Source organism: Pelophylax lessonae, assembly GCF_965119305.1.
Source record: "Pelophylax lessonae genome assembly, chromosome: 11".
NCBI classification, from domain to species: Eukaryota; Metazoa; Chordata; class Amphibia; order Anura; family Ranidae; genus Pelophylax; species Pelophylax lessonae.
Window position 1 is genome coordinate 172,315,877 of NC_138778.1, and position 24,541 is coordinate 172,340,417.

A 24,541-nucleotide genomic window follows, 5' to 3' on the forward strand; every position below is an offset into this window, starting at 1 on the left:
AAGCAGTCCTCAGTTAGTCGGTCCCCAGGGCCCAAGAAGTGCACATTGAGACCATCTAGCACTGATACAGAAACAGAAGTTTGAGGTATATTATAATGGTCTAAAAAGGGCTGCTTGCCCCCCAAAAAAAGCCATCTTCCTTATCCATCCTCTTCCGCTTCCGAGTATGGGGGTGCACATAATCTCCCTCTATGTGGGTCTAGCACTATGTTACTAGGTTTGCTCTGTCACATGATAGGGGTGACATCAACACTCCCTCTAGGCTCTGACACCAGTAAATGCCAGCTAAGGTAGAGGAAGGAGCGATAAAGGAGCTCCGGAAAAAGAAGTATGAGTGGGACAAAGAAGGAGAACTTTCAAAGACATTGTCACTTTATACTGGGCAAAGTGGCAGCATTTCCCATATCAAGAGTCCACTTGGGCAAATCCCAACAAAGGTTTGTGTCTGACACTGTATAAGGAAGCCAACATTTTTTCTTAAAACTACATTTGGTTTGGTAGGTTATCAACCAATAACAAAAAGAGAAACATTCAAGACCCACTAATCAGAAGCACAATTATAAGCCACAGTAGATCTGAACATGGCTGCCAACTTTGGCCGCACGCCCCAGACTGAGCACCAGAGCCAGTTTTCAAAGCCTCCCAAGGTTGCTATTTTTTCTGGGACAGTTGCCACCCTTATGAAGTCTTATTATATTAACTTTTAACTATAGGTCTCTTTAAGAAAATAACATTGCCAAAGAGTCCAATATTTACTACTGGTTATGTTAGCAAAATACCAGCCAGGTGGCACCTTAGTAATACTTGACCCTTGGCTCTTTATCCACCTTTCATTCCATAAACCAGTGATGGCGAACCTCGGTACCCCAGATGTTTTGGAACAATATTTCCCATGATGCTCAACTACACTGCAGAGTGCATGAGCATCATGGGAAATGTAGTTCCAAAACCTCTGGGGTGCCAAGGTTCACCATCACTGCCTTAAACCTTTGCAGGTCTCTATGACCACTTACCCTCCATCTGTACTTTGTCTATGACTGGATAAGAGCAATACATACATTAGAATGCTGTTCATTGATTTTAGCTCTGCTTTCAATACAGTCCTCCCCACTCTACTGATCACTAAGCTCAGGGAACTGGGTATCTGCACCTCCATTTGCAGATGGATTCTGGACTTTCTCACCAACAGACCCCAATCTGTCAGGTTGGGAAACCAGGTATCCTCAACCCTCATTCTGAACACTGGCATACCGCAGGGCTGTGTTCTGAGCCCACTGCTCTACTCCCTGTTCACCCACAATTGTGCTCCTTTGTATAAATGCAACATCTTTATCAAGTATGCGGATGACACCACCGTGGTCGGCCAGATTGAAAACAATGAGGAATCGGCCTATAGGGAAGAGATCTGTAATCTGGCAGTATGGTGTGCCACCAATAATCTGACTCTCAATGCCACAAAGACCAAAGAGCTCATTGTGGACTTCCGGAAATCCAACAGCGGGAGACATCTACCAGTCAACATCAATGGAACCGAGGTAGAGCGAGTCTCCAGTTTTAAGTTCCTGGGAGTTCACATCTCTGAGGATCTGTCCTTGCAGCTGAACACGTCAGCTCTGGTAAAAAAAGCACAACAACGTCTGTATTTCTTGAGAAGTCTCAAGAAATCTCATTTGTCCCCGGGGATTTTAACGAGCTTCTACCGCAAGCATCATTGAGAGCATCCTGACCAACTCCATCACTGTATGGTACGGAGGCTCCACTGTGAGTGAACGTAAAGCACTGCAAAGGGTGGTCAAAACCGCTCAACGCATTACTGGCACCCAATTACCTGCCATTGAGCACCTTCACCACAGCAGATGTTTGCGCAGAGCTCACAACATCATCAAGGATTCTTCGCATCCCAGTCATAAACTGTTTAACCTCCTTCCATCAGGAAGGAGATACAGAAACTTGCGCACTAGAACCAGCAGTTTCAGGGACAGTTTTTTTCCATCCACCATCATATTACTGAACTCAACATTACACCGCTAATCATTACAAAATAAACACAAACAAAAGACTGTATGTAACCTCTGTACTATACATGTACATACTACATAGTATATCTTTTCACTCCTCAGTACATCTGCACTATTTATATCTGTATGTATCTTTATCATTACTGTACATTTTGCCCAATATTTCACATTCATTTGTGTATATATATTTTTTAATTATGCTAGATGGTTATCTGCACTGTAAATATGCTAGATATTTATCTGCACTTTTGCACGATTGCTACATTTTGCACTTCTGGTAGATGCCAAACTGCATCTCGTTGCTGTGTACCTGTACTATGCAATGACAATAAAGTTGTATCTAAAAAAAAAAAAAAAAAAAAAAAAAATTTGAGCTGTGCAGGTTAAAGCTAAAACCTAACTGGCTGATGAGTTGTCATTTTTTAAAATGTTTCCTAAATCGGATCTTTTACTTTTTTAATGGCATGTTATATTTTGGCAGAACATATGTGAATTGTATTGTGACCACCCATGACCACCCATTAACCTATCATGCTAACAGCCTATTCCTTCTCCCTTGCCTTACCCCCAACTTACCTCGAAAAATGAACCATTAGCACCTTCTCTAAAAACCCAACCTTTAGGCTGTGTTTACACTTTTCCATGTTTTTAAAGCCTCACAAACCCTTGTCAACGCTCTGTACCAAAAACATCTATTGCAGCTGACATTGTGGTTCACATGGTCACATTACATCTGCTTTAGCCCTTATCCTAATGCTAAAACAACCTTTAAATATTTATACTTACCTTACTGGTGCCAAAAAAATAGCAGCCATTAAAAAGCGTTATGCTTAGATATATCTGCTCTAAAATGGTGCTAAAATTTAATAACTCTTAAATTACAATTTTAGAAGTGTTCATAAAGAAAAGGTACATATACAGACCTATAAACTTGAAAAATAGCAAGGCAGCAGAAAAATAATACATTACCCTTTGAAAATACCATAAAACAAGACAATTACGCATATGAAAACAGGAAAAAATTGCAAATCGATATTTCAACCTTTATACAGACTCACTGGCAGATTGATCCAACACACAACAAGTCAATATTATAGACACAAGTTTATAGTAGAGCAAAGCAGTATTGAAACACATAGAGAAGTCTATATAGAAAGGAAAAAAATGTTAAATAATTCCTTCCCTGTGTTTGCTAGGTGAATTTCAATTATTATTTACATTTTTTTTTCCATGCAGTATATTTGTGTTTTTTAATATTTATTTTATGTCATTACCTCCAAAAAATGTCTTTCCCTTTCCTTTCATTAACAGCTCTTATCTAATCAGTAAATCTTTTGTACTTGTGTTCACCTTCTGAAATTTGAAGCCTGCAAATACTATCAGACCTCCTGAGAGACAGACGGGGACCTAGTGACATTGGGTCCCAGCAATTTTGGCCACAGCAGGGAGGAAGCCATGGCCACATGATCAACACTGAGATTTAGGGGTATCTCATACACCCAAGGTCTTTAACTGGTTAATAAACGGTAGGGTGTTTTTTATGCTGTCTATAGAAACACTGAAAGGAAACTTTATAGGCAAAAGGAAGCACATCTGACAAATTCTACTCCACTGGCGTCCTGCCAAAATGGCCCTTCAACTCATTTCTCAGGGCTGGGGCTGGGGCTGGGGCTGGAAATCCATGGCTCACCAGTGCATGAAATAAATTGGTTGAAGGGGGCTCTGTACTAATTCTATAGCATGCCCTAAATGCCTGTCTTTCCTCACTCCAAAAAAACCAAGGGGTTCCGTAGCTCCTGTATGAACAAATCCTGTAATTGAGAAAAAAATAATATTCCCTTTATTAACCCCAATTTTTATTATTAACCTTTTCTTCTTCTAGCCATTTTTTTTAAACTATTTGTACAATATATATATACATTTTTTTCAGTATTTTTTAATTTTTTTTGAACAATTTTGTTCATTTGTTTTAAAAGCACCTCATTAAACTCTTGCTGCCCATATAACGCATATGTGCAGCGGCAAAGATTGTGGGCTTTAAGGCCCACACAGTGCATATATGTGTCCATGGATGGCCAAGGTTCCTGTGATGAGAGCACTCTCACTGTGCACTCCCAGCACTAGACATGTGCAAAATTCAAAACAAGTGTTTAGTTTAATTTTGTTTATTACATAAATTTATTTAGTTAAAATAGTTTAATTTGTTTATTCAGATCGAATGCTATTTGAAATCAAATTTATTCTATTCGAAATTCGAATTTTGGAAGATGGTTATATTCTTTTTATGCCATTCTATTCTATTGTTTTTTTATATTCTATTCTTTGAGTTTATATTCTATTATTTTCTTTTCTATTATTTTCAAATTTAAATTTGTTCTATTCAAAATTCAAATTTCAGAAAATGGTTATATTTTTTCTATTCTATTATTTTCTATTGTTTATTCTATTCTATTCTATTCTGTTATATCATTTTATTTTATATTCTATTATTTTCTTTCCTACTTTATTCTATTATTTTCTTTTCTATTCAAATTCAAATTTATTCTGTTCAAAATTCAAATTTCAGAAGATGGTTATGTTTTCTATTTTATTCTATTCTTTTTTTATTTTATTCCATTCTGTTCTATTCTTTTCCTTTATTTTCAATTCTATTCTATTTTATATAATATATTATATATTATAATATATATTTTTTCTATTCTATTTTATTCTGTTTTTTTTTTCTATTCTATTTTGTTCTGTTTTACTCTTTTTTTTTTCTATTTTATCCTTTTTTTTTTAATTATATCTTTTTATATTATTTTATTTTGTATTCTGTTTATTTTCTATTCAAAGCCATTGTTTCAAATTTTTAGGGACTCGTTAAGGACTGGAATAGTACCACTGGATTGGCGTAGGGCCAATGTGGTGCCTATATTTAAAAAGGGATCCAAGTCTTTGCCAAGTAACTATAGATCTGTAAGTTTAACTTATACAGTTAGGAAGATACTGGAGAGTTTAATAAAAGACCACATATATGAGTTCTTGCTGGAAAAGAATATTCTAAGCAACAGACAGCATGGATTCAAGAAAGACAGAAGTTGTCAAATAAACCTGATTTCTTTTTATGAAGAGGTAAGTAAAACCTTGGACAGAGGGGTGGCTGTGAACGTAGTATACAGTAAAACCTTGGATTGCGAGCATAATTCGTTCCGGAAGCATGCTTGTAATCCAAAGTACTCTTATATCAAAGCGACATTCCCCATAAGAAATAATGGAAACTCAGATGATTCGTTCCACAACCATTTATTCATAAATCCTTCAATTTATAGCCCATATAAAAAGATTATAGCATTGCGATAGGTTGTGTAACCATAAAATGTCCATCCACAAATAGCCGCTTCCACAAGGGGATTGGAAGCAAAATCCAGCAGGAGCTACAGAGTATCAAAGAGAAGAGAGGCGCCTCTAAGTGTAGCAATATGGTTCCATTTAATGAAGGTTCAACATTTAGCAACTCACATGGTTGATGAATAAAACAAGCACATCTAAGTATGCAGGCATCTGGGGTAAAAGCTGTTCACATAGACCATCCTACTCACCGCCGGCTGCCAGTCTGTAATCCTGACCGGGAAGACCACCCTGCAGTAAAGCGATCTGAAAGCGAGGGGCAGCATGGAAGGGATGACGTAGATGTCGGTGTGGAGGACGGTCTATGTGGACAGCTTTACCCCGGATGCCTGCATACTTAGATGTGCCTGTTCCAATCATCAACCATGTGAGTTGCTAAATGTTGAACCTTCATTAAATTTAACCATATTGCTACACTTAGAGGCGCCTCTCTTTTCTTTTATACTCAGCTGTGACTTGAGGCTACTTGTATATCAAGACATCGCTTGTATATCAAGTCAAAATTTATTGGAAAATTTTGCTTGTCTTGCAAAGCGCTCTTAAACCAAGTTACTCTCAAACCAAGGTTTTACTGTACTTGGATTTTGCAAAAGCGTTTGACACAGTTCCCCACACATGGCTAATGTGTAAGGTAAAGTCTACAGGCTTGGAAAGATCAGTTTGTAAATGGATAGAAAATTGGCTAAAAGATAGAATTCAGGGAGTAGTGGTTAATGATTCTTGCTCTGAATGGTCTAAGGTTATCAATGGTGTACCCCAAGGTTCAGTGTTGGGACCCTTACTTTTTAATATCGTTATAAATGATATAGGGTCTGGGATTAAAAGTACCATTTCAGTCTTTGCAGATGACACCAAGCTATGCAGTGGAATCACTTCTTTACAGGATGTCTCCAACTTACAAGTAAAAATAAAAAAAGATAAAAATATGCATGCATCATACATACTAGGGGGAGGACAACTGGGGGAAACCATAGCGGAGGAGGATCTGGGTGTTCTGGTAGATCATAAGCTTACTAATAGCATGCAATGCCAAGCTGCGGTTTCCAAAGCAAGCAAAGCCCTTTCTTGTATGAAAATAGGCATGGACTCCAGAGAGAGAGAGATATAATTTTTGCCCCTGTACAAATCATTAGCAAGAACTCATCTGTAATATGCAGTTCAGTTTTGGGCACCAGTTCTTAAAAAGGATATTGGGAAACTGGAGAAAGTGCAGAGAAGGGCAACCAAACTGATAAGAGGCATGGAGGAGCTCAGCTATGAGGAAATATTAGAGGAACTGAATTTTCTCTTGAGAAGGGGAAATTAAGGGGGAATATGATCAACATGTATAAATACATAAGGGGTCCATATAGTGAACTTGGTGTTGAGTTATTCACTTTAAGGTCATCACAGTGGACAAGGGGGGCACTCTTTACGTCTAGAGGAAAAGAGATTTGTTTCCAAATACGGAAAGGTTTCTTCATAATAAGAGCTGTAAAAACGTGGAATAGACTCCCTCCAGAGGTGGTTCTGGCCAGCTCAGTAGATTGCTTTAAAAAAAGGCCTAGATTCTTTCGTAGGTGTTCATAATATAAGTGGGTACTAATATTTATAGGTAAAGTTGATCCAGGGAATATCCAATTGCCTCTCGGGTGATAAAGAAGGAATTTTTTTCCCCTGCTGTATCAGATTGGATCATGCTTTGCTGTTTTTTTTTTGCCTTTCTCGGGATCAACTGTGGCTATAGGATTGTGTATATGGGATTGTATGGTTGGGTTTTCTTTATTGTATTTTGTTTTTTATTGGTTGAGCCAGATGGACTTGAGTCTTTTTTCAACTTGACTAACTATGTATTCTATTCTTTTCTATTTTATTCCTTTATTTTATTTTCTATTCTATTTTATTCTCTTCAGAAATTCGAATTTGATTAGAAAACGATTTAAATTTGATTTGAACATTATTCGAATTCGAATTTCGTTTGAAATTTTGATTCATCATTTCGGACTTAAATTTGTTACTATTGTAATTCAGAAATTCAGATACATCCGAATTTCCAAATAACAAAAAATTTGTCCTAATTTCAATTCTGAAAGAAATGAACCGCACATGTCTACCCAACACAATGACTGCGCTGTCATAGACAGCTCCTGGTCTCTAGTAAAGATCGGTACTCAGCAGGATGTTCTCCCAATCATGTGACCACTATCACAACCACGGCATAAAGACTCAGTTGAAGGGATGCTGGGGTTGGGTGGGAGCCTTTAATTCCTTTGTAAACAAAGTCACCATATAAAAAAGGTTAACTGGCTATGCCTGTGGTTCGATGGCACTGGAGGCAGAAGTGTGCTGGGTAAGGTTTATCTTTTTCTCTTCAAAATGTTAAAGGGTATTGCGGCATACGCAGACAACTTACTTTTTGTCTAATCCCCTGGTATCCATCCCAAATCTGCTCTCAGAACTGAAGAGCTATAAGGCACTATCTCTTTTTTGGGTCAACTATCAGAAATGATAGAACGATAAAAGAAGAGAGCACACAGCCGCCCTAGCATAACACATTTAATTAGGTTGAAATACAGCCATAAAAAATATCACTCACAAATCGAGATGAATGCCACGCAGGAGTTCATTTAATTGTGTCCCCAGAAAGAGAGAGACTCTCTCATGCAGATCTCGCCAGCCGCTTGTTCTCTTCTGACTGGCAGCCTCCTCCTGACCAGAAACTTCCAGGCGAAAGGACTTCCCTCTCAGGGTAGACTAGCCACAGTGCGCCTGTGCCAGGACCATCCCGCGCTACACTGGCATCACAAACAGACGGAGACCGTGCTGCAAGCTGCGAGGGACCTGGTGCAGAGGGAAGGAACCCTCTGACGTCACACCTTGATTGCTATGACTACGCGTTTCAGTCTTCAGGCACCTAAAGGAGGCCATGCCTCTGAAACGCGTAGTCATAGCAACCAAGGTGTGACGTTAGAGGGTTCCTTCCCTGTGCACCAGGTCCCTCGCAGCTTTCAATGTGGTCTCCGTCTGTCTGTGACGCCAGTGTGGCGCCGGCTGGTCCGAGCGCAGGCGCACTGTGGCTAGTCTATCCTGAGAGGGAAGTCTTTTCTTCCGGAAGTTTCTGATCAGGAGGAGGCTGCCAGTCAGAAGAGAATGAGCGGCTGGCGAGATCTGCAAGAGAGAGTCACTCTCTTTCTGGGGACACAAGGAACTGAACTCCTGCGTGGCATTCATCTCCATTTGTGTGTGATATTTTTTATGGCTGCATTTCAACTTAATTAAATGGTGTTATGCTAGGGTGGCTGTGCGCTTATCGTTGTACAGTGTTAGACCCAGTGGAGGTTTAGTGAGCTGCAACGCCCCATCATCTTTATCACCATCAGCCTGTTTAAAGGAATCTCCGGCCTGGGAATTCAAGTTGAGGATCTGCACATGGTCTGGTATAACTTCTGGATTTTTATCAGAAATTAGAGGCTGTATATAAATATGCCGTCCTCACTAACTACTCTACTTCGAATTTACTTCCCCTTCAAATGGGCCACTTTGCACATCAAATACATGGGCATCTTCCTACCTAGCAAGGTAGAAGAAATCTTTTCAGTCAATTTCCCTACTCTTTTGGTGGCTATTAAAAAAGACCTTAAGTCTTGAAAACATGGTCTGTTCTCTTGGTTTTGACGGTGTAATATAGTGAAAATTAATAATATGCCCCATTTGCTTTACAACTTTCAGACCCTTCTCATTCATGTTCCAAACATTTTCCTATTTCTATCACATGGCATGCCATCTGATGCGTGTACTGGATTGGTGCCACCACGGACCTCTGAAACAATAGGTGCGGGTGGAACAGATCCTTGCAGGGATTCCACTGGAATCCCTGCGGTGGTGTCAAACTGACTTATTCAGTCAGATTCTAGATCACCCCACGGTGGGAGAAACTTGGCGGGTCTGCCAGAAAGCTTTCCGTGATCTCTCTATTCCTCTGATTCCTTCACCGCTTACCCCTATAGTCTGTAACCCTGCGTGCAGCCCCAGACTTCATGACTCTAGACTCCAAAACTTGAAATCGGCTGGGTTGTTTCAGGCCCGACATTTCATTGTAAATGGACAATGGGTGACTAGACAACAAATCATAGATGGTCCAACGTATGCAGAACTATCATTCTGGCAAAAATTACAATTGGCCCACTTCATTGGTTCTCTATCTCCTCTGGAGGCCTTTCAGATATGCCATTGCACCATGTGGTTTCTCAGACCTATCGACTGTTGATATCTTCGCCGCTGGACTTTAGACCACCTTATATTGTCAGATGGGAATGAGATTTAGGGCTTACATTCATGGACAAACAAGTGGAAAGAATTCTGTTATTCTCTTACAAAACCTCTATTTGCGCTAAGCACGAGGAGGCTGGGTTTAAGGTGCTGACCCAGTGGTACCATACATCGGTAAAGATTCACAGGATGTTTCCCAGATGCTCGGATCTTTGTTGGAGGTATGGGGAGGAATCTGGTTCTCTCCTTCGCATCTTTTGGTCATGCCGCCTCCTGCAGTCCTGGTGGACAGAGGTTCACCGCATAACCCAAAAAATTCACTGACCGGGATCTACCGAAAGATCCTGCATTTTTCCTTCTGCATCACCATGGTTTTTCCAGTAGGGTTTGTAGAAGATCCATATTACCTCTTCTGATTGCTGCGGTGAAGAGCCGCATCCCACTTTTTTGAAAGCAGACGCAGCCACCGTACATAGCTGTCTGGTTTAAAAAGTAGCTGAAATCAATGAGATGGAAGACTTGGTGGCCACGAAAAAAGACCTTCGGGAGAAATTCCTCAAAAAATTGTTTTACTGGCACAAATTTGTCTACTCTGAGGAGTAAAAAAATCTGTCGAAATAAATCCCCTATACTGGGGACTATATTGATTGATCCCTGGGCCCAGGGGGACTGGTTGACAGTTTGAATGTTTCCCTGGTCCTCTTCCCTTAAACACCCCCACAATTTTTTATTTTATTTTTTGCTCTTATACTTTATCTTTCTTTTCTATGCTGGTTTTTATTGTTTTTGTTTGCATGACGCCTGGGATAATTTTTGTTCTTCTTTATAAAAATGGTTTCTACCTTGAAAATTGACACACAGGATACAGAAATTCCCTAGACCCCTGTATTCAAAGTCATATTTTGGTTTACATGATTGCCTCTTCTATATGCACTGGCTTTGATGGTATAGACTTATTCTTGGCAATGTATAATTTCAGAACTGCCTATTGTACGGTTTCTGTATTTACCTTGTGTTTTTCTTAAATTAAAGTATTGGAAAAAAAAATGTTGAAGGGTATGCACAAGCAGTGAGTAAATCTATCCGGATTCTTTCCACCTATGATCTGTCAAGTCTTTTCAGAAGTCTATTTGCCTACTCATTTTTTGCCAATCTACTCATCATTGCCCATCATAATTTTAGGTCTGAAACTGAACAGGTAAATAGCTAAATAAACAGATGAAATTCCTACAGTATAAGGGAGCTGTTCTACCTGCCAATGAATTTGCATTTCTGTCCAAATATTCCTGTGATTCATTCCTGACACACAGCATGGTCCTCCTTGGCAGGGAAGGGAACCTGATGTTTCGTGCAGGTTTTGAACATTTCAGATACTTTACTGCCCTGTAGATCCAAAGCTGTCTTTGCAGAATCCTCTCAGAATTTTGCCTTGGTTCTGAACTACCATCTTCTTCTATGGTGCCATCACTTGGTCTGCCAGCTCTTCCAAGCCTCAGGATGATGTTGCACTAGGCCTGTCCCTCTCCTCCATTCTCAATGATGGGCTATGCCCTATGCTATGCTATGCATGTCACATATCCAAGGAGGCACCGTGGGCATAATGCATGTCATTCGCCTGGGTGAGTGACCTGCATGGGGAGGCGGGACATAAATTTCACAGTGGCAGACTAATGAGCTGCTCATTCGGTCGCTCTCTTCTCTCCACCTATCAGCATGACTTTTACAAGCACTGCAGTACAATTTGCTTATTTCCCTCTCAAAACTGCATTTGTTGAGTATTTTATAGTACATCTGCCTGGAGTTCAGCTTAAATTATCCAACTTATAGAGAAACACAAAATGCAAAATCCAAGATCCATGTATCTATCTGCAAAATAAGTTATAATCATGTTTATACCTGGAGGACCACACAGATGCAGCATACCTTAGATCCACCAAACATTACAGAATGTATGTACTTTAAGTCTCTCTTAAACCCAAGCCATAATTCAGAGCAGTTGATAGCAGTTATCAGTGAGGGCTACAGGTAAAGTGTTAGGATCAGCTGGCTCAGCATCCACTAAAAGGGCCATTAATCCCCTTCTTTCAAGCGTTACATCTCGAAGGAGGCTTTTGTTAAATATAGAAACCATTATGCCTGCATTAGAGACTGCACAGGGCCTGGTGTTAATACAGAGCAGGATTAATTCCCATGTTATATGGAAGATGATTGTACAGAGAGGCTATACTGAACAATAAAGAAGGTTTATATCTATATAAGTGGAAGGAATAATAATGTAAAAGAAAAGTTAGATTAACTTATATAAGATGATGGAAATGGTTATTTACTAGAAAAAAAGATCATTTCACAAGTGTGGGTGAGTTATGCTAAAAATGTTCATAAATATCGCTTAGGGGTGGGATTTTTTTTATTTTTTTTCACATTAAATTACCTTTACCGTAACTATTGTAAGCTTTATGTTATCATTAAACATCATTTTATCTCAAGTAGTATTATTTTATTGTTACACCAAACTGCTCTAACAACTGAAGATTGCAGTATTTTTTTAAGACAATTTGTATATTCATCTTAGTGAATTTTAGTGAATCGATTTTTACATTTATTTCATTGTAATGGATGTTAAAATAACACTGCAATGAAGAAAAAAGGTTCCATGAGGTGATGGGAATTGAATCCTAATTCATATAAAGTAGTAAGTAAAAAAGCATTCGGAGAATCACTGGTTCAAGTTAGGCTGCTGGAAACAGACAGGGCTAATCTCTAGTGCTAGCTTTCTCCACCAGGGTTCCATGGAATCCTAGGGTTCACCAGAGATTGCGAGGGGTTCTTTGAGCAGTGGCAGATTTGTCTCACACCTACAATGACCACCAATGTAAGGGGGTACTTTCCCACTGACATAAAATTCATAGCAGGCTCTTTTATCCAGGGTTCCATAAAACCTTAGGGTTCCTCCAATGATTGCTAGGGGTTTCTTGAGCAGTGGTGGATTAAAGTCCCACCTGATGGAGCCTGCATGGTTCTGGCATCAATGCCACTTGGCAGAGCCAATGACATGGGGGCAATGGGGTTCATCCCTCCTTTTTTAGCTAAGTAACCACTGGCACCAATGATCATGTTAGCTGGACGACAAATGTAAGGAGCATTCTTCCCACTGACCAACAATGTAAGGAGCTTTCTTCCCATGACCACCAGTGTAAGGAGCATTCTTTTAATTGACCACTAATATATGGGGACCTTTAACCACTTTACCACCGGAGGATTTTGCTGTCTTATGTCCAGGCCACTTTTTGCAATTCGGCGCTGTGCGACTTTAACTGACAATTGCGTGGTCGTGCGACGCCATACCCAAACAAAATTTACGTCCTTTTTTTCCCAAAAACAGAGCTTTCTTTTGGTGGTATTTGATCACCTGTGCGGTTTTTACTTTTTGCGCTATAAACAAAAAAAGAGCGTTTATTTTGAAAAAATAACAATATTTTTAACATTTTTTTATATGAAATTCCCCCCCCAAAAAATGTAAAAATCTAAATTTTTTAAAATTTTTGGCCAATTTGTTTTCTGCTACCTACGTTTGGTGAAAAAAATAACAATAAGCGTATTTTGATTGGTTTGCGCAAAAGTTATCGTGTTTACTAACTAAGGGAAAGATTTCTGTCATTTTTGGTGTTTTTTTTTAACGCGTAATGACCGCGATCTGTGATTTTTTTTTGCGGGACTGCGACATTGCGGCGGACAGATCGAACCCTTGACTGACATTTTTGACACTTTTGGGGGTACAAGTGACATTAGTGCAGCTATATATATATGCACTGTCACTGTAAAAATGACACTGGCAGGGAAGGGGTTAATTTTATTGGAGAGGGAGGGGTTAATGTATGCCTGGTGCTTACTAACGTGTGTGGGGGGGGGGGAGGTGACTGAGTGACACAAGGACAGATTGCATGTTCAGCTATGCTGAACACTGCAATCTGTCACTCCTTGTCACTGAGGAGATCCGCCCGCTCTGTTTACACAAGCGGGCGGATCTCCAAACTAGATTCCCCGACGATCGGGGAAGAGCAGCGGCGATTGTGACTGAAAACAGCGGGAGCGCGCCTCTGGCGGCGCGCGAGCACCGCCTACAGGGGGAGGAGACCAGCGACGTAGGTCTACGTTGCTGGACGATAACGAACCACTTTGCCGCAGTACAGTCAATGTGACTGGTCGGCAAGTGGTTAATTAACTTAAAGTGGAACTAAACCCATCAATTTAAAGTGGTTGTAAAGGCAGAAGGTTTTTTTTTGTTATCTTAATGCATTTTATGCATTAATGTCTAGCAGACCCCCTTAGCCCCCCAAATACTTACCTGGGATTCCATCTAGATCCAATGATGTTGCAGGAGAGACTCGGCTGCCTGGGACTCTCCTCCTCATTGAGTGAGACAGCGACATGGCACCATTGGCTCCCACTGCTGTCAATCAAAGTCAGTCAGCCAATAAGGAGAGAGAGGGGTAGGGCAGGGCCATGGCTCAGTGTCTGAACAGACACAGAGAGCTGCAGCTTGGCTCGGGTGCCCCCATAGCAAGCTGCTTGCTGTGGGGGCACTCAACAAAAGGGAGGGGCCAGGAGAGCCAAAGAGGGACCCGAGAAGAGGAGGATTCAGGCCACTCTGTTCAAATTCACTGCACAGAGCAGATAAGTATAACATGTTTGTAATTTATTTTTACTAAAAAAAAACAGACTTTAGTATCACTTTAACTTTTTCGCAAAACAGTTACTTCAAAGTATACAGGTAATAATAGCTGTCACATTTGCTTGTGATCTCAACAGAACTGTCAAGCCATCAAATGACTGGTGTCACATCACCTGTGCAGCACCACAGCAACTGCAGATCAAATAGAGGCCAAGATGGTAGCTTCCTCGGCTGTAAAGGATAGGAAGGCTTAGTTTTGCTTTAAAAAACATTCAATGCATTTCTTGAGCCAGAAATCCTCCCCCTTTCATCAGGGCTTCAGTTAAAGTTGGAAATGTGAATGTTCTCAAATAGGGCTTTTCTCTGTTAATCTACATATGGAGGTTTCTAGCTCGAAAAGGAGAGCCTGTAGCCAGCAGCATCAGAATGCTTGGCAGTACAGATATGATTACTATCATTCATTTGCTCTGGTGCTCCTGTTGGCAGATTTTTTGGTTAAAATAACACTGGAAAGAGAAGTTTATAAAGCTGATTCCAACCAGGGTAAGCAAATCTCTATGGACAAAGAAGCAGGCAAACAGATCTTCATCATGGGTTTTTTATTTGTTGGTAAAGTTATACATCCAACACGTTTCAAGACAATTACAGTGCTCCTTCATCATGGCCATTTGTACAAAATTGTTGTAGTCACAGTCATTGATGAGGAAGCCTGTCCCAAACACAACACAAATAACTAGATACAGGGGTGTAACAGGTTAAAATGAATTGTGCACTGCTGTTTCTGACCTTCAGATGTACCAATTCATTTTAATGAATCCTTACAGGTATTTATATAGCGTAACAATTTACGTGGTTCTTTACGCATGTTTTTTCCAGTAGCATACAATCGATGTTTCAATTTAACTTGCATGTACTGTATACAGTACACATACTAGGGCCAATTTAAACAGGAGCCAATTAGAGTACCAGTATGTCTTTTGAGTGTGGGAGGAAATTAGAATACCTGGGGAAACCCATGCAGACAGAGAGAGAACATGCTAAATTTACCAGTTACATATATGTATAGGGTCTTCCTGTGTATTTTGTGTTAAAGATGAGCTGCCACCTGCATAACTTTATAACTACAGGTACTTTGTAGATACAGCTCCAAAAGAAAATTGCGATGCTATGCATCTAACTCCTGCGCTCCCAGATCACTCCTATCACGGGATTTCTACTTGGCATCCCCAATGGCAAGGCCTTGCTGCCCTCTACGACCGGGGTGGTCGACAATTAGGCTCCAAACACAAAGAAAGGGCGCACCGGCCTAGCACATTATCCTCAATAAGGCTTTATTAATAACAGATAAAATTATCTACTCACAAACAAATGATGTAAGCCAGCATATCCGATTCGAATAACAGAATCCGTCATTGAACAGTCCACAGTCTTAGTTGAAATAGCAGCTAACGCGTTTCGAGGCTTCGTCTCTTCATCAGAGCCAGTGGCTCTTTCAACTAAGACTGTGGACTGTTCAATGACTGACTCTGTTATTCAAATCTGATATGCTGGCTTACATCATTTGTTTGTGAGTAGATAATTTTATATGTTATTAATAAAGCCTTATTGAGGATAATGCGCTAGGCCGGTGCGCCCTTTCTTTATTTTATTGTTTGCAGCCTACTTGATAGATACCGCCCTGATGAAGTTGAAAGTAAAATTGCCCTGAAATGTGTCGGTTATATAACTTTACCACCAAATAAAGCGCTCGTGATCAAGACCAATTTACCTGCTTATTTATCACTGGTATGTCCTAGCTGTGGTGCACACATATCACAGAGTGTAAACTACATATTCCAAGATTCCTATTCTGCCAATATTGGGGGTGTGTACTGGGGGGGGGGTGGTGATTGGCAGGAATATCTACTCCCCCTATACATTGCCGTTTATTAGTTGGAAAGCAATGGAAAGATGGAGACGTGAAGACAGAAAAGGGATGACATGGTTTACCTCGGCACATAGTCCTGTAGTAGAGCAGTGGGATGTAGACACAATGGTGACAAAGCTAGCTACCATTTGAATAGTGTAGTATCAGCATTGTCACCTGAAGTAAGGACGTGATGTACAGAGGAGTCTTCTGGCAGGATCACAGTTATTTTTTTATCATAAACTGTGCATGTTGCGACCATTGGTGGCTAATTTGTGACATTTTTTCCTATTTTGCCTATTCATACACATAAGACTAAATGTTTACCATGAATGTAATACATTTAAAGTTCTATGATTTTTATTATTTTTTTTAATTACTTTTGCTCACAGGTAAGTTGCATGCTTCCTGGGGCCGGTCAGGCTTGTATTGTCTAACCTTGTGCATTTTTGACCAGTGTTTATACTACCTTCCATATGGAATTAATGGCTTATACATATATCTCCCCTTTAAACTTCAAAATCCTATTAAAACGCATACATGAAGGTTGCATACCTAAGCTGGCCCCATCCACAGTGGGATGCGTATAATATTTCACATCCAATCTATCTCTACTTGCTTTCAATTCTTCATCCCAGCTCACAAGGATATAGTTTCTATCTGCGCGGATCAATCAATATGCTGACAGTTTCCTAACTCTATTGAAGGAAAATTGAAACCAATTGTTAGGAAAAAAAAAAACATATATGTGCCTGAGGTTAAAAGCTTAAAGGGATAGTCTCAAAGGATCTCATGACCATAACATGCTTAAACCGTTAAAGTGTCAATCTTGCCTTGGGTTTAGCATGACTTAGTGAGGGAACATAACTTTATCATTTGCAGAGGTATGATTGTTGAAAACCCAAAGTGAAATCAGTGACAAGTACTTTGATATATATGTAAATGGTCACTTCATGGTCAAGGCATACATCTAACAGTACTTTCATTCTTCACCTATGAAGTTATTTATATTCCCGCTGGGCCATAAACTGATGTATTTCATCTTGGGAACCTGGTTATATGTTACAGCTGTGAGGTCTGGTTCACACCTTTCCAGCTTTCTTAGGGCCTCCAGGTAAGGATATGGAATTCCTATATTTATGGAAAAAAGTTAAGTCTGGGAGTGTAGAAAGACAAGTCAAAGGCAGATTGACCTATGTTTAAAATTAAAACCCAACTTCAACCAGAAATGTATACTTTTTTTGTGGAGGATCAATAGATTAATTCACCCGCTGGGTTCCATTTACTTTCAGGGGCTCCATTGGTCATGGTTTTCAATGGTAATTTGTGTGTCCAACCCTCCCAAAAGGGAGTCTCTCTGGCAGTTAGACTCATAAGTTTGCCTGTTCTACATTATGGAGCTTTTACTGTAAAAGATATTATAAAAGACTTTTATCAATTTAGTGAGGCTAGTAGAATTTAAAATATATTATATACATAACTGTATTTTCATTGGGGATTTCAGTTATCAGATTCAATTTGGGATTTACCTCTAAATGCCCAATTAGGGCTTCACTCCATGCAGCTTTTACATTTGTCCGCACAGTGTTGCCCCTCCACCTTCACTGCATGGGTCAATTAGTTGTTTTTTAATAGTGCCATGAAATGCATTGACAGTATATTTCGTGGGTAATAAATATCAACTTTATGAAGAATTTACTTCTCAGCTTCTCCTTTACATTAGGGTGTGTCTGCTAACAGAACTTTCCCATCATTTTGGGCTCAATGATTTCTTACTGTAAACACTTGTTTGCTTTGGTCTCCAAATTGCAGCAATGGGGATAATATGAGGCCCTTTACTTGCCTTTATCTGGCCCTCGAGGTACTATTACTCCCAGTAATACAAATAATAGGGGCATAGTTCCTGCTGCCGACACTAACAATGGGGAATTATTCCTCTTGCTAATACTAAAGATGGGACATTGTTTACGCCTACTGACACCAGAGCGTTTCTACTCCCATTGGCCAAAGTGCCATGCCCTGAAGTCCAGAGGACAGAAAACAGACCCTTTGTTTAGAAGGAAAGCTCTCTTCTGCTGTCCAACAAGGGATGTGGATGGGCTCTCATCCTCTTTGCAAGCAACAAAGGACTGCTGGTCCTGCATTGTACATGTTGACCTCCGAGAGCTGTGATAGGCCAGAAGTAAAGATAAGAAACTTTGGGAGGCCGCTCTCATGGAGAGTAGAAGGAATTCAGCAAGAGTGAAGAATAAGGTGAGTATATACATGGGCATCCGCAGGTAGGGGGTAGGGGCAAGGGGGGGCATTTGCCCCCCCCCCCCCCCCCTGGAATCAACTTCCCCTTTCAAGAGGTTGTTAAGCCACTTTATACCTTCCTGTCTAGCCTGTTTAATAATCCTGTGTGTCTGTGTATGTGTTTTTAAAAAAAAGCCATTTTTTAACAGTTTTCAGAGGGCCGAGCGCCACTCACGTGACCCGCTGGCTCTCTCCTCTCCCTTTCTGACAGCTGTCTGCAGAGGGTGGGGCCAAGGATTCCTCACTGATGTCAGTCGGGAGCAGAGGAGGAGGGGAGAGGAGGAGAGAGGTGGCAGGTCACGTGAGCAGTGAGTGGCGCTCTGAAAACTGGTAAAGAATGGCTTATTTTTATAAAGACACTGGGGCACACAGGATTATTAAACAGACTGTAGACAGGATAAGAAACTTTAAATGAAACTACAGCAGCAGGAGGGGAGGGGGTGGGCACTGACATGGGAGCAGACAGGGAGGGAGAGAGGGGGGAGAGAGGACAGAGGAGGACAGGAGGGCTGCAGGTGACCGAGGCACGTAAACTGACCACAGTGTCAGGGCTCAGCAGCCATGGTATATGGTGGTCAGTTTACAGAGGGAGGACATAGCCAGGCAGGATCAGCCAGGTATGTTAGGTGATAGAAGGGTCAAAATGACACAGCAAAGCACTGTGCTGTATAACGTGCTTTAAGGGAACAGGATAATTTTTTTTTTTTAGGTTAACAAATGCTTTAAGAATAGGTGCTGCTGTTTGCTCTTTAAAAATACATACTCAAAAAAGGTATAATGACTAAGCCCCTCCCATTCATGACATTTGTTGAAAAGGGGCGGGGCATGGGTGAGCTTAAAATTATGCCCCCCCCTGAAAAAAGTTCTGCGGACGCCCATGAGTATATACATTTATCCCTTACCTCCCTTGGAAAAAGAGCATTTAACCCATGCAGTGCGGAGGGCAGGGAGGGGGGACCCCATTGCATGAATATGTTTGGGATAGGGCTCTGAAGTGGACCTTCCATAAAAATGAAAGGTCTTCTTAGAAGACATTGTGCACTGCCTCTATAAAAAGGGTGCATATGCTAAAAAGCCTTGTGCAGGAACAGGAGATATTGCAGATTTTTGAGCACCCATTGATGTTACCCGTGCTTCCCAGATTCCAGGTTTGAAGGTAAATTATTTTGTCCTTAGAAGATGATTGCACATCATTGCTCTAGAATGGCATCCTCAAATTGACTACAGTTGATCATGCTTCATGTAGTCTCTACAGTAGGGGTGCATGTGACAGGTTGACAAATTAGGAGCACAATCATGAGACATTTGTCATCCCATACCAGGAAGTACCTGAAGAAGACCCTTTGTGGCAGGATTAATATGCATTCTTTTAATGAAAACTGCAGATTTACGGAGATTTCTCAGCTTCTTCAGATTTGTATTTTACATTAGCATGTTAAAGATTATGTAGAGCCATCCCACTGTACCCACCTCAACCTTGTTAAAGGCCTCAGCCCTACTGACACCACCAGTTTTACCACTTCAGTAAATGTACAGTTTTCGATACCTTAGGGTCACCCTGAAATTAAATTTAAGACTCTGTAGTAAATAGTAGGGTGTGTTATTAATTCAGGGTAAAAAAAAAAAGATAAAGCACAATAATGCATAATATAGCAGCACAAACAATGTAGTCAGAGTTTCTTGAGATGCTTGAAGTCCCAGCATAAACTGTTACCCTAACCAGTATATACTGTAGCCCTCCTCACCAAAAAAACCACAAGCAACACAGATGGGTATTACTAGGGAGCTCTTGCAATAAGAGGACTAAGCCTAGGCCTGTGTTTAAGAATTACTAGTGAGCTCTTGCAATGAGAGGACTAAGCCTAGGCCTGTTTTTAAGAATATAAATGAATACGCTGACTGCCCTCCCTCAACAAAAGGTAAACCATATAGAGTTCTCAAAGTTACTCTTCTGCCGGCTATAATGGGGCCCTTAAAGACATTGGGGTGCAAAATGAAGATATTTTTATTTATACAGATGTTTGTAATCCTGCACCAAGTGAGATGGGCTTGAGACTATTAGGGGTCCTTAAGGCACTATGAAAAAGGGCTAGGTGCCAGCTTAGCGTTTTAGGCCCGATCAAACAGAACATAATATGTCTTAGGGTGATTGAGTGTAAATATGAAGAGTGCAAGTGAAGTGCAAGTTTCCCAAAAGGGGTGTATTCAATGTCACCAACCAGAATAATTTTGGGTAAAAGACCCACTCACCACTCTCCCTCTGATAGTCCTTGGCAGCAGTCTGTGTACTTAGTTACATAGTTACATAGTAGTTGAGGTTGAATAAAGAAAATAGTCCATCCAGTTCAACCTGTGTAGGTGTGTGTGGCCGTAATCATCTCTCATACCCCTGAATGTTCTGATCAATGAGATGTACGTCCAAGAGTCTTTTGAAAGCAACCATACTTCCTGCAGAAACCACCTCTTGGGGTAGAGAATTCCACAATCCTGTAGCCCTAACAGTAAAGAATCCCCTGCGTTGCCTGAGGTTAAAACGCTTCTCTTCTAATCGCATTGTATGCCCTCGAGTCCTCATGCAATCCTTTCGACTGAATAGCTTTTTTTCTATCCTGAGATCACCATTGAGGTATTTATAAATTGCTATCATGTCCCCTCTCAGGCGTCTCTTCTCCAGGGAGAATAAATCAAGCGATTGCAGACGCTCCTCATAATTAAGGTCCTCCAATCCCCTAATAAGTTTAGTTGCCCTTCTCTGGACTCTCTCCAGCTCCAACACATCCCTCCTGAGGACTGGCGACCAGAACTGGAGAGAGGGGCCCCTCTTGCCAGTGGTTACTGGCGTTCTTCAGCAGTCTGGCGAAAGGTGGTCCAGGCTGTAATAGCAATAGACAGTCAGCTTTCCTGGATCAGGAAGGCTGGATCCCGATGCTGTGCTAATTTCCCAGTGGCAGATGGACAGCTTTGGGTTATTGCCAGAGCAGCGGGATAGTGCAGAAACTTTGACATGCTCAGTCAAGCAATCTGCAGTGTGAACTAGTGGCTCTCTGGATTGTGGGAACCTGCCAGTTACACTCAGCAGTAACACCGCAAAAAGCTCTTCTCACTCTTGGTAACAACTTCTCTCTAGTTGGCAGTGATCTCCCAACACCCCTGCTTTTTAGTTTATGCCCCTATTCTGTGGCTCCTCCTGTCTTCAGGCATATTACATACAGTAGTTACATAGTTAGTCAGGTTGAAAAAAGACACAAGTCCATCTGGCTCAACCATTAAAAAACAAAAAACAGTAAAGAAAACCCAACCATACAATCCCATATACACAATCCTATACCCACAGTTGATCCAGAGGAAGGTGAAAACCCCCAGCAAAGCATCATCATGGCCAGGAAAGAATCCAGGCCATTTTTAAAGCAATCTATTGAGCTGGCCAGTACCGCCTCTGGAGGAAGTCTATTTCACATTTTCATAGCTCTTACGGTGAAGAAACCTTTCCATATTTGGAGACAAAATCTGTTTTCCTCTGGACGTAAAGAGTGCCACTTGTCCTCTGTGTTGACCTTAAAGTAAATAACTCAACACCAAGTTCACTATATGAACCCCTTATGTATTTATATATGTTGATAATATCCCCCTTAATCTCCTCTTCTCAAGAGAGAATACATTCAGTTTCTCTAATCTCTTCTCAAAGCTAAGCTCCTCCATGCCTCTTATCAGTTTGGTTTCCCTTCTCTGCACTTTCTCCAGTTCCCCGATATCCTTTTTAAGAGCTGGTGCCCAAAACTGAACTGCATATTCCAGATGAGGTCTTACTAATGATTTGTACAGGGGAAAAATTATATCTCTCTCTCTGAAGTCCATGCCTCTGTTAATACAAGAAAGGACTTTGCTTTCCTTGGAAACCGCAGCTTGGCACTGCATGCTATTATTAAGCTTAGGATCTACCAGAACACCCAAATCCTTCTCCACTATAGATTCCCCCAGATCCACCCCCCCCGTATGTATGGTGCATGCATATTCTTATCCCCCCAAGTGCATTACTTTACATTTATCAACATTAAACCTCATTTGCCACATAGTTGCCCAATGAAACAGTGCACTGAGGTCAGCTTGTAAGTTGAAGACATCCTGTAAGGAAGTTATACCACTGCAAAGCTTGGTGTCATCTGCAAAGACTGAATTTATACTTTTAATCCCAGACCCTAAATCATTTATAAAGATATTAAAAAGTAAGGGTCCCAACTAGGGATCCACCGATCGACCGATATGCGATGACCAAAATATTGGTATCAGTATCAGCAATAAAAAAACGGTATCGGTCGATCACTAGTCCCAACACTGAACCTTGGAGTACACCACTGATAACCTTAGACCATTCAGAGTAAGAATCATTACCACTACTCTTTGAATACTATGTTTTAGCCAATTTTTTATCCATTTACAAACTGATCTTTCCAAGCCATATTGGGTATGGTAGTTCTTTTTCCAGCAGTTGCTATGGCACCATTTATGGCTCAGACTACATCTCCCAGCGTCCAATGTTCAATGTTTAGAAAACATATCTGCTATTGCCATCTTGTTTCAGAAAAGAAGATCTGCACTCAGGAATTTCCACATAGTGAACTTAAAAGAGAAGTTTGGCTTTTACAAAAAAATAAAATAAACTCACCTAGGTGGATGCAGCAATGATCTGATGCTGCATCTGTCCCCAGTTCTTCACTCTGCTCTGAGCAGAGAGCCATGACATATGATAAATGCTGGAGGGTCCCCGCTCAGGCTGTCAAAGTCCAGTTAGTTGGACCCCGCTGACCAGTGAGGGTGCAGGCTGAAGAAAGGTCGGTCCCGACCCAAAGCATACTGAAAAACAGAAAAAGATAACCTGACCGCTGCACACCTCACTCGGCCCAAGTGGTAAGCTAGTAAGTAAAAGCAGCCTCAGCTTGATTCACCCAGACCACAGCTCCAACATGTTTCTCCCCACCCCTGGAGCTTATTAATGGGGATGAGGGTCTGCTGGTGGCAGGGGTAATAAATGCCATCATCAGCTGCCTAAATATTGAAGTAGGTAAACCACTCAAAAAAAGGGGCAAGTAAAAAAAAAAAAAAATGCACCATGTGGCATAAGTCCAAGCCCCTGAAAAGCAACTATAGACAATAACTTCACGTGTACTATGGCTATAATGAGAACAAATATACAATTTAGAGGTATGCATGTACTGGTGCCAAAAGTAAATAGAAACTAAAAACAATGAGTAAAAAAGTTTAAATAATATTGTTGCATATGAAATGCAAAAAGGAAATGCAAAAAGAGAAAAAAATTACAAACTGCCATGAGCCAATTCCCTGATTAAAATGTTTTATTTTGTTAGATTTTTGTTTCTTATTGGTTATTGTTCTTTTTAAAATATGTAGTATGAAAAAACTAGAAAACATTTCTTGAAAGACAGGATGTAAGCTTAAGTGGTAAGGATGAAGGTTGTGCCATGATAAAAAAACCTTTATGGTAATTCGAATTGTAAGGCTTAATCGGGAATTACAAAAAAGGCCCATTATTGGTCACAGAGAGCCATGACTGTTAGTCACCAGTGTTCTGCCCAAAACTCCAGCTCACCAAAATCTCCAACCACCTCCCTTCCGGTGCCAGCACCAATAATTGGAGATTTCGACCAGTTGGTGTTTTCACAGAACTTACACTATGGTAGACGCTATAATGAGTGGACATTGTTAGTCCGCCCGCTAGTTGTCGCTGCCTTGGAGGCGGCCATGTTGTTGGTTACTCACAAGCGGACTAACAATGTCCACTCATTATAGCATGTTCCTTAGTGTAAGTTCTGTGAAAACACCAACTGGTTGAAATCTCCAATCATTGCTGCTGAGTTACGGTAAGTGACGTGGTTGGAGATTTTGGCAAGTTGGAGTTTTTGGCAGAACACCATCTCTCTGTTCTGCCCCTCCAGTGCTCACTGGAGTGCTGGGCTGTGGAGGGGGCGGAGGCAGCTGGCTCCGTTTCCCTGTGGT